This window comes from Hyposmocoma kahamanoa, unplaced genomic scaffold (assembly GCF_003589595.1).
Source record: "Hyposmocoma kahamanoa isolate Upper Pololo Valley unplaced genomic scaffold, ASM358959v1 95497, whole genome shotgun sequence".
Classification (NCBI taxonomy): domain Eukaryota; kingdom Metazoa; phylum Arthropoda; class Insecta; order Lepidoptera; family Cosmopterigidae; genus Hyposmocoma; species Hyposmocoma kahamanoa.
This window is the reverse complement of record NW_020655014.1, coordinates 1-11,297: the sequence shown is the minus strand read 5'-3', so window position 1 is coordinate 11,297 and position 11,297 is coordinate 1. Positions and strand designations below refer to the sequence as shown.

General features: G+C 38.1%; 1 pseudogene; it reads left to right on the top strand.

Moving 5' to 3' along the window:
* Positions 1 to 670: 670 nt before the first annotated feature.
* Positions 671 to 2,113, top strand: LOC113238413 (annotated as a pseudogene).
* Positions 2,114 to 11,297: the final 9,184 nt, after the last annotated feature.

Sequence of the window (11,297 nt, the reverse complement as noted above, 5' to 3'; positions counted from 1 at the left end):
TTATTTTGTTGTTCTCTTTCAAAGTAGTCTCGGAGGCGAACAACAAGCTCCCTGGCCTGACTACCCAAAACAGTTTTTTTTGTGTGTTTAGGCATGGTAATAACTACACAAACTCAACAAACTTTAACAAATAAAACAGCAAACTTAACAATTATAACAATTTAAAAGAAATGAGAACAATAAATGAAATAGAACGAAATACGTGTCACATACAAGGCGCTAGCACTCGTACTGACTGACAGCATCGCACGGGTAAACAAAATGGCCGCCGCGCCGATGCGTCATTCTTAAGTTTTACGGCTCTGGTTGCTATGACCTTTGAGCCGGTCGTTGAAAAGTATAAAATTCAATGTCAAAAATTATTTTATCGAAAAAAAAAATTAATTTATTGCACAACGTGCATCCCTAGTCATGTGGTACTGACAGATGTCAACGTCATACAGGCATCTGTCACCCGCACCATGCTACAGCGCAAATACTTTATGCAATTAGCATTTAAGGAGTTTGAAAATTTGATATGGCAATAACTTCGTCCTGTCAAAACAAAATGCCATGTGTTCAAGCGGGTTTTGGGTCGACGCCGACGCTTGTTTTGTTTAGTAGTTTGTTGCCGACAGCGACGCTTATAGAACAACATTATTCTTAATATTATCTACTTTGAAAATAGAAAATGTCCGGAAGACAAATATTCACCGAAATTGAGAAAGTGTGCCTGCAGGAGTTAATAATTAAATATAAATTAAACTCAGCCGCAACTCTCGGAGCAGGAAACCCATTTGCAAAAAAAACGGCGTGGGGACGCCTCACACAGGAATTTAATTCTGTGGAAACAAATACTAGAGTAAGTATGTTTTATATATAATATACTTAAATGTTTATTTATTTATTGATTTGTGGAAGATTTATAAACAAACAATTAAATAAAAGATACTAATACAGGTGCTGATAACAAATCTCCACAGATACATAAATATAATGTAGGAACAATTGAAAGAAGAAAATTATATAAATGTTTGTTTAAAATGGACTCTCTTTTTCTAGATAGCATTAGCAATACCTTTTCAATATTGTTTACTATTTGTAGAGAACTGAAGCCCAACTAAAAAAGCTATGAGATAATTTAAAAACCAGAAGGAAACAGACCCTGGCATTGGAGAAGAGAGAGAGGATGAGGACAGGAGGCGGATCTTGCATACCTAGCACCTCTCAAGATTCGCAAGGAATTGATGGTGCTCTCTTGGAGGCCACAAATATAGAACTGCAATATGTTGTGGATAGCGATACAGGTGAGTTATTGCGAGCAGTATCTACACTTGACTGAGATAGACTAACCAAATACTAAATAGTTATAATTTCTATAACATGATGGTAATTAGTATAATTTTAATAATAATAATAGTTCTTTATTTGCGGGCACAATACACCCATTACAGAAATACAAATACAAAAAAATATATGTTTCAATACATTAGTTTGATTGGAAATGACAATAACTTTTGATAACTTTCCTTTGTTCATCTAGATATGCTAGCGGAAGAAGCTATAGACTCGGCCCCTGCTGCCTCAGATAGAGGAGCACCGTCACAAATACTAGGTATTATTAGCTTATATATTATAATTAGAATTTTACAGTACATTTGACAGAATTGATATCATGTGGTTTTTTTGCAGAACCTGAAGTTGCCTTGCCATCCTTGACCCATAACCCCGCTCCTGAAGAAGCTGAAGATGATGCAATATGTCGGACATCTACCGGTTCTCGTCTCTCTGATTATGGCATACACCATCACAAACACAAGGTAATATTATGATTAAAAATTTTGAAATTATTAAAATTATTAGGTTGAAACAATTTGTAACATAAATATTGATATTATAAATTAATAATAACTTAACTGATATACAAATGTATTTTAATTACTTGAATTAAACTACATTCTTTTCTTGAATATTCAAAAATTTTATATAAGATATATCTGTAAGATAGAAGACCGGATCCATAATACATTTTTCGAACACCCACTTAATGTCTTAATTATATTCCAGTTCCAAAAAATATAAGACCTCATGTCATCCATGAGGAATTCTTATTACGGAAAGAAAAATACCAAGTTGGCAGTCAGAGAGATGAAGAACTTCATAAACTGAAGGTAGCGGAGAGGGAATGGCTGGCAAAGGCAGCAGAAATGCAGTTTCAAAAGGTGTTAATTGAAAAAGCTACTGCAGAGAAGCTTTTAGAAAAAGCATGCCTTGAGAAGGAGTGTGCAGAGGAGCTGCTCCGATGCAACCGGGCACAAAGAGAGCTTGCAGAATCAAGGTTACAAAATAACATTTAAGATTAGGTATTTGTTTAAGAATGGATAATTTTAAGTTTAATAAAACACATATGTACATTGGTATGTATTCTGTTTTATTTATTCCCTAAATAAAGAAAAAAAAGTGGCCATAGACCCTCAACACATTGTGACAGTCTAATTTTTATGCCCAGTTTTACACATAATTTTATTTTACATACATACACATAACTTCACGCCCATAATGCCCGAGGGGGTAGGCAGAGGAGCCCCTATACAGGGCAGCAGCTCCCACTTCTCGCCAGAACCAAGTGGACAACGTGATAAGGTGTTATAATAGCCACCTGACACCCATAGTCGCCACTTACGACTCCCAATGAGGAGAGTTGGCATGATCCTATTCGTAACAGATAGAAAATAAAGATAGTAAGATACAATTAAACTAAAACTATTAAAAAGAATTATTTAGTACAAAAAGGTCAGGGGTTTCACCTAGTCCAAAGTTACCCGTTACACACGCACAAAATTAAATTGTAAAAAAAAAAATCTTGAACTAATCATAATTAAAATGGCTCGCAATGAACCTGGCTCGTATAATACTACCTCTTTCATTTTCTGGCACAGCTGCCGCTACAATTACTCTCTCGCTTATTGGTTCTGGCAAAACTTGGTTAGTAGAAATACTAATAGTCACAGTACAAGTCGAGTAGACGCGATTTGCGTACGCCTTTGCAATTTAATTAATAAAAATTAATTATCTACATTTTTTCCACCAAAATATTATCTCAACTATGAAAGTTTAGTACATGTTACCTGCCTGCAGTCAGTGAGTTTCCTTTAACACTCAATCACTTCACTTTTACAACATTAACAATGGACAGCATTCAAAATAGTATTGATGCTTTGGCTGCAACATTTGCCTCAAAGTTGGCAGCAGTTGAAGAGAGGTTGCAGATGGTCTCCCCTGAGAAAGTGCCCTCCGTCAACTCAATTGCTGCAGAGTTTAAACAGCTCCAGACTTTTGTGGTGTCATCTTTCAGCAACATTCAGAAGCAATTGTCCATTCTGACAAATGAATGCGACGACATGGAGATGCGTAGCCGCAGGAAAATATTGTTATTCCATGGAGTACCAGACGCTAAGGATGAAGATACACTTGAAGCTGTTACAGGTGTCATTAATAAGCATCTGAGTTCGCTATGCCTGCGGCCGGTACACATCAGTCGTGCCCACAGGATGGGGCGTTCTTCACCTAACAAACCCCGGCCCATTCTTGTGAAGTTTAGCAGTGTACAGATACGTGATGAGACATGGTTTTCGAAAACCGGCCTGAAAGGTACTGGAGTTACGGTTTCAGAGTTTCTGACAAGGAGGCGCCATAGGATTTTTGTAGCTGCTCGTGAGAAACTGGGCATTTCCAAGTGCTGGACCAGCGGTGGCCGCATTGTGGCCCTAGGCGATGATGGTAAGCGACACTCTATTACGTCTCTTGACGACCTTGAGCGTATTCCGGCCGCAAATCATGCTCGGAATGTGGAGTTGCAACAAAGCAAACCAGTTGGTGGAGTCAAGGTGGCGGCGAACCCAGCTGGAGGCTCTAGGCCTAGACCACGGCGGGAACTTGCAAGAAAATAAGTGTGTTCGCTTTCTTTTGTGTGTAGCTTACGTTTATGATTTGTGTTTGCAAATTTCCTGTGTTAAAAAGGCTATATTTCTATTTTTATATATCTGCCGATCGTGTCGGGTATGACGCTCTTTTTCTAAATTTCATATCGGTACCTTTCACAAACTAGTAGTACCTTCTTTCTTACTTTCGTATTATAAAATTACATGTCTAACCACTTGTTTGAACAAAATCATTAAGTTTGGAATACTTCTGTCATATGACAGTTTTTTTTTTGTACCAATTAATTGATTAATAAGTTTAGATACGTCAAAACCATAACTTAGAAAGTGTATTCGAGAGTAATGTTGTCTCTTACTATTTTTACCATTTGTCCCTATTTTTGTCACAAAAACTGCTTTTTTTTTTCTCTCTTACTGATGCGTTCAGTGTGTTATTTCGTTCTCAACATTGTATGTTTGTTGCGTTCCGTTTTGTGTTTTTTTTTTCTTATTCTTTGATTGAACTGTGCTTTAATTTTTGTTACATATTTTATTGTTTATTTCACTCATTGTTTTATTCTTGGCTGCTGGCGGGTTACAGATTAAACTGTCGATTTTAGTACTTATTACTACTTATATTATAAATTTAGTATATTATTATTATTTATTTATTACACCATGGATATCTCGTTATGCAATAATAGTGATTATTTTGTCTCTTGCTCGTCAGACGAGGACAGCTTTCACAGCTTACCCCCTTCCTTACATCAAAATTTGGAATCCATCTTTTCTGATGTGCCACGTAATTTTAATGTTGCTCACATCAACGCACAGAGCATTCCGGCTCATTATCCTGACCTACTTGCCTCTTTTGATGTAAGTAATATTCACGCTATCCTTGTTTCTGAATCTTTTCTAAATTCTTGTCTCTCTTCTACTTCTTACTCCTTACCTGGTTTCCACTTAATTCGCAATGATCGATTAAGTTCATCTCACGGCGGGGTAGCCATTTACTTGCGTAGCTACATTCCTTTCAAAATTATTAGTAAATCTGTTCAACCACCACCTCCCAATACGGCTGAGCATCTTTTTCTTGAGGTAACGCTTTCACGTGTAAAAATTCTTCTAGGTGTTTATTATAGTCCTTCTCTTACAATAGACTACTTCCCCTCCTTCGAAAATCTTCTTGAAGACTTGTTACCATCGTATGACCACACCATTATCATGGGGGATTTCAACACCTGCCTCTTGAAGAATGATGTTCGCACGAATAAACTTCATACTGTTGTCAATTCTAGTAATCTTCATGTTTTGCCCCTATCTTCAACTCATCACTTTCCTAATTGTTTGCCCTCTCTTTTAGATTTGATAGTGGTTTCCTCACTTAATCACGTCGACAAGCATGGTCAGTTTACTGCAGAGGCATTTTCCTACCACGATCTAGTGTACCTTTCGTATAAGGTTCGTCCTCCTAAGCCAAAGCCCAAAATTCTAATGCAAAGAAATTTTGCCAATATTGACATTACCAGACTGCGTGGGGATGCCAGTGCCATGGACTGGTCAGTTATTGAACAGGCCGATTCAGTTGATGAACAGTTGCAACTTTTTAATTCCTCGCTCATTCAACTGTATGATATCCATGCTCCTGTTCGTCCTGTGCGCGTCAAGCACCTTCCTGCTCCTTGGCTCGATGATGTTATCCGCAAGCATATGGGCATCAAAAACCGGGCTAAAATAGTGTTTAGAGCCGACCCGTCTGATGCCAATCGGGAAAAATATCATCAAGTTCGAAACCGCTGTAACACTATTATTAGAGATGCACAACGTCGTCATGTACATAAAGCCGTTGAAAACGGGGACCCAGCGAAGGTCTGGAGGTTTTTGAAATCTTTGGGTATTGGAAAAGTTCCTAATAGCAAAACTTCTATTGACGTTGACCTTAATCTCCTTAATACTCACTTCTCCTCTTCCTCTTCTATTGATAACAAGGTTAAGTCAGATACTCTGCAATTTCTTTCTGAATTGCCATTACCTAATATTCCTTCTTTTGAACTCAGCCAGTTCACTGTTGGTGATGTCAAAAGGAACATTCTCTCCATCTCATCGAATGCCGTTGGTTGTGATAGCATTAGTCGTAATATGATCATTCCGCTCATTGATATCCTCACTCCTGTCATAACCAAAATCCTTAATACATCCATTTCCACTGGTACCTTTCCATCTGCTTGGAAAGATGCCCACATCATTCCTCTTCCAAAGAAAACGAATCCCTCTTCCCTTTCTGAATATCGCCCTATTTCCATTCTCCCTTTCCTCTCCAAGGTCCTTGAAAAGCTTGTCCATCAACAACTCACCCTTTTCCTTACTCGTCACAATCTTTTTAATCCTTTACAATCCGGTTTCCGCTCTGGACATAGTACGACTACTGCTCTTGTCAAAATCTCTGATGACATTCGACTGGGAATGGAGAATCATCAACTCACCGTCCTTACTCTGTTGGACTTTAGCAGTGCCTTCAACACCGTTGATTTCGACTTGTTGCTTGCGCTGTTTGATTCTCTTGGCATTTCTCCGGCAGTGACTGGCTGGTTCCATAGTTACCTGTATGGGCGGCGACAGCGCATTCGTTGCGAGGATTCATTCTCTTCGTGGTGTAATGTTGTTGCTGGTGTACCGCAGGGCGGCGTATTATCCCCTCTTCTATTTTCTATTTTTATTAACTCCATCACTTCTTCACTTTCTTCTTCTTACCATCTCTATGCAGATGATCTCCAAATATATACACAGGCCCCTCTAACCAACTTACGTGACGCAATTTGTGCTACGAATATAGATCTTGAGAGGATTCTCACCTGGAGTCAATCATTTGGTCTCAGTGTCAACCCTTCCAAAACACAATGTATAATCATTGGCAGCCCCTGGTTCCTAACGCGCATTAATCCTTCCTTACTGCCACCTATCACGTTTGATAGCGTTCAAATCCCACTCAGTGCCACCGTTAGGAACCTTGGGGTTATTTTCGATAAGTGCTTATCGTGGAGGCCTCATGTCACGGAGTTAAGTAGGAGGGTGTTTGCTGCGCATGGGTCTCTTCGGCGTTTAGGTAATTATCTTCCCATTCCGACGAAAATCAGTTTAGCACAATCACTCCTTTTGCCTATTCTGGACTATGCAGATGCGTGCTATCCTGATTTGTCTGAATGTCTCCTCGGCAAACTAGAGCGGCTGCGGAATCTTTGCATTAGGTTCATTTTTGGGTTACGTAAATTTGACCACATCTCCGATTTTCGCTCGAAACTTAGATGGCTACCCATTCGTCGTCGTAGAGATCTCCGCGTTCTATCCCTACTGTACACTGTCCTTTTTAATCCAACTTCTCCTGCTTATCTTAAGAGTTGTTTTGAATATCATAGCAGTACTCTCTGTCGCACCTTGCGCTCTTCTTCTACTCTTTCTCTGAACTGTCCTATCCATTCCTCAAAATACTTTTCCAACTCCTTCACTATTAGGAGCATCAAGCTGTGGAATGACCTGCCTGAGTCGATCAGACGAGCAAAGACTATTGAGTCATTTAAAATCCTAGTTAAGGCTCATTACCTTAAATTATAAATTCTACTCTGCTGTCTTATTTATTGGTTTACTTTTTTTTTAATTTTTTAATTTTCCTCTTCTGTGGTGATAATATATTTATTTGTATGTATTATATTAGTATTTAAGTATTTATGTAATTTATATGTTAGTAGATATTTATTATTTATTTTATTCATATATTATGATGTTTAATAATAATATCATATTTATTGCGCCCTCTATTATTATTACTACTTTTAGTTTATCCTATCACCCCAAGGTTGCCTGGCAGAGATTGCTATTTAGCAATAAGGCCGCCTGTTGTACACTGTATGTTTGATTGTTTTGTATTTTTGCTTGTTTATTGTGCAATAAAGAATATTGAATTGAATTAATATTGTGCAGTGTACTGCACAATATTAGTGCCTAACATTATAGTCGCCTGTGCTGTAGCACAGGCGACTATAATGTTAGGCACATTTGTTATTTTATGTTGCAACTTTTTACTTAAACAAGCGAATCTTCGCTTCAACACCCCATTGAGCCTTTCAATTATATTTCTAGTACTAATGTGTGCTCTGTTGTATCGCTCCTCTGGTAGTGTTTGTGGATTAAGCACAGGAGTGTACAAATAAGCTGTTTGTGCATATCCACTGTCCCCCAAAATAATTCCAGCACCTGCTAAATCACCTTCTTCTAAGCGCATGCAGCAACGACTATTTGCAAAAATTCGAGAATCATGGGCAGACCCAGGCCACCTTGCCACAATGTCGTAAATTATCATCTGCGGACCGCATACGATTTGGACATTGATGGAGAATTCGCCTTTACGGTTTCTGTAAAGCTCTCCGTGTACTCGACTTGGGTTTTTAATGGGTATGTGAGTGCAGTCAATACATCCAATAACTCCGGGGAACTGAGCACGTTCATAAAATGCTAATTTATCTTCTGCTCTGCCATGTGCTTCAGGGAACTTGACATATTGTCTCACTTTCATGGCTAAAATTGTACTCCCTTTAGCCACTATTTTGGAGACAGTTGATTGACTGAATTTGTGCAGATCTCCACATACAATCTGTTAAAAACGATGTAACTTAGTTAATACAAATTTGTGTGTTAGGTATGTACCTATGCTAAATTCTTAATACACCAAAATATATTGTATTAACGCTTTCGAAAAAAAATTGCAGCTAGCCGATGTCACTTACCTGAAAGCTTCCAGTGGCATAAAATCTTAATAATATTAGTAACTGGTAGATCGGTGGTATTGGTAGTCCTTTGTTGGTTTCTTTTGGCACTAAACCAATCATAGGCAATAAAATATCAACAACTGTTTATTTTCTAAATCGAAACCTTTTTTGGAATTGATCGTGGTTGTAAAATTCTAAAGGATTTTCTGCGTCTCTCAGATACCGCCGTGCCAGATAATCATAACTATTGTCGTGTACGTAATCCATGAAATCCTCGAAATCGTCAAAATCACACATTTTAATTCAATACACGTAAAAAATAGCGTCACAACAACCGTTTTCTACGGTCGAGGAGGCCTTAAGGTTGGTCGCGAGGTACCTCAAGTTTGACAGTTTATTCCTCGACTCCACTGAGGAAAATCCTTAAGTCGAGGACGCTTATGTCAACTTAAAATACCAATAACCTTGGCTGAGGTTGAGTCGAGTAGAGGAAATCTCGAGTAAACAACTAAGAATACGGGTGTTAGTGCCACGACATCGACAATAATTACTAGGGATCGCCACTTTCGTGTTCACTGATGATCTCATGTTTTCATCATAGGTGGATTCATAGTTTATTGTTGACACCAAAATACTCGTTGCCTCCTTGGAAAAAGGCTTTCTTTTCTGTTTTAAGTTCATTCTATTGCAGCTGATAAAAGGATCGGATGTTAGCAATAATCTATTTAAAATGTCTCTTTTGCAGTCCAGTCTACTAAATTTTCTAGCATAGTCTATGCGATATTTGCGGAAATGTTTGTTACGAGCTTCAGCTGCATCCTCTGATAGCTGTCCGATAGGAAGTATAGCTTCTAATATGACTTGAGCACCATGCATGAGAATCTTGTGAACTGTAGGTAACATGGGATACCAACCATACAGTTCAACATACAGTTGAGCAGTTGTTTGAGCGTAATTTTCGAATTTAACTGTATTGATATAACTTCAAGAATAACTTGAAACTTTTTTATTATAGGAATAAAACTATTTTTCCGGATTTAAATCGCGTATATTTGTTTTTTCAAACAAACCGACGTTTCGGGCCCTTTACAGGTCCCATTTAAATCCGGAAAAATAGTTTTATTCCTATGTATAACAATCGCGAAAACCTAAGAACTTTTTTATTAATTCGGTGTTTATTCCAGTGATACGAGAAGAGTACTCTGGATTTTCGAAAAATCTTTTCTATGTATTCCGGTCATTACTATTTCCGTAGCCAGCTTTAGGTATGTCGACAAGGAGGCCCATCTGTTCTCTAAAACTTTTTTGAATTGCCTCTTTAGTATTTTTATACTATTTTTATCTTCAGCCGTTCGGGCTTGCCACTTCACTTAAGGGTGCTTTGTATGACAAGTGCAATAAAAGCTCAAAGAAACGAATTCTCGCAAGCAGAATGTAGAGTCCAAATTTCAATGCTTCTTCAGAAATGTTACCTTACTTTAATTTATTAAAATCTTTTGACGTTTGGACACATATCGCATCTCAAGGTCGATACTGTGTCTGTCGCCGCATTGCATACCTTTCCATCCACCATGGTAAGTAAATTTATGTGACTTATTTTAGTTGATTCTTCAATAACTTCGGTTTCTTCTTTTGTAATGTCTTTCGTTTCATGAACGAATCGAGGCCGAATCGGTCGGCAGAACCTTACTGAAGAAGGAACTGGATTTGGCCATATTGTTTTTCTTATTTCTCCATCAGTAAAAAATTTAAAAAAAATTCTATTAAATACAGAATTAGTCGTGAAGCCACATGATCCAGCAAAGCTTGCAGTTTGACTTCGAAGCCAGTTTCAGTAACTTTTATACTTTCTTCGGCTGAATAATAATTTTTTTTTCGCCTTGTATTAATCCCACTTCCGTCTTGTAAAGTCACCGTTTACAAACAAACCTAATGCCTTTTGTGGTGTGATTTTCTTATAATTGATTCTTTTTTAGCTGACGATATTACTCTTCGATTTTTTTTAGCTCTAGTAGGCGTTGACGTAATTTCTTTCATTATCTTAGACGCGCCAGTATTACCAGATGTACCTTGATTTACGCTTGTAGCATATGTTAATTCGTCAACCGATACTAGGGCTCGTAAATCTTTTGTTCTGCGCCGCTTGCCTCGATCGCCTAATTCTCGGAATTGTTTTATTGGGCGCCCTGTTTTATGGGTCCATGCCGGTAGTTCAACTGACACTTTAAAGTGGGTGATCGACGTACGAGCCTATACCGCGGTTTTACTCACAGCTCATTGGTGCTGATAGACTAGCGAGCAACAAGTCGTGTCTGAGCGATAACTGAGTTAACATGTCTTGTTCGGAGTCTGAAGCTTTGTGTTATCTCGCTATAGCATACCACGAAATCATGAAAAAAAAACGAAAACGCCCTAGAGTTTGGGTTAAAAGTTGGATAGAAAAGAGGCAAGAATTGTCGCATACCCATTTAATTCAAGAATTGTTGGCAGAACAGTAATCCAGTGGGATTACAGAAATTCTGATCTGAGAATCTGAGAATGTCTGAGGAATCATACAACGAATTGTTGTCTTTAGTGACACCTATAATACAAAAACAAAACACTATAATGCGAGAGGCTATTTCTCCTCATGAACGTT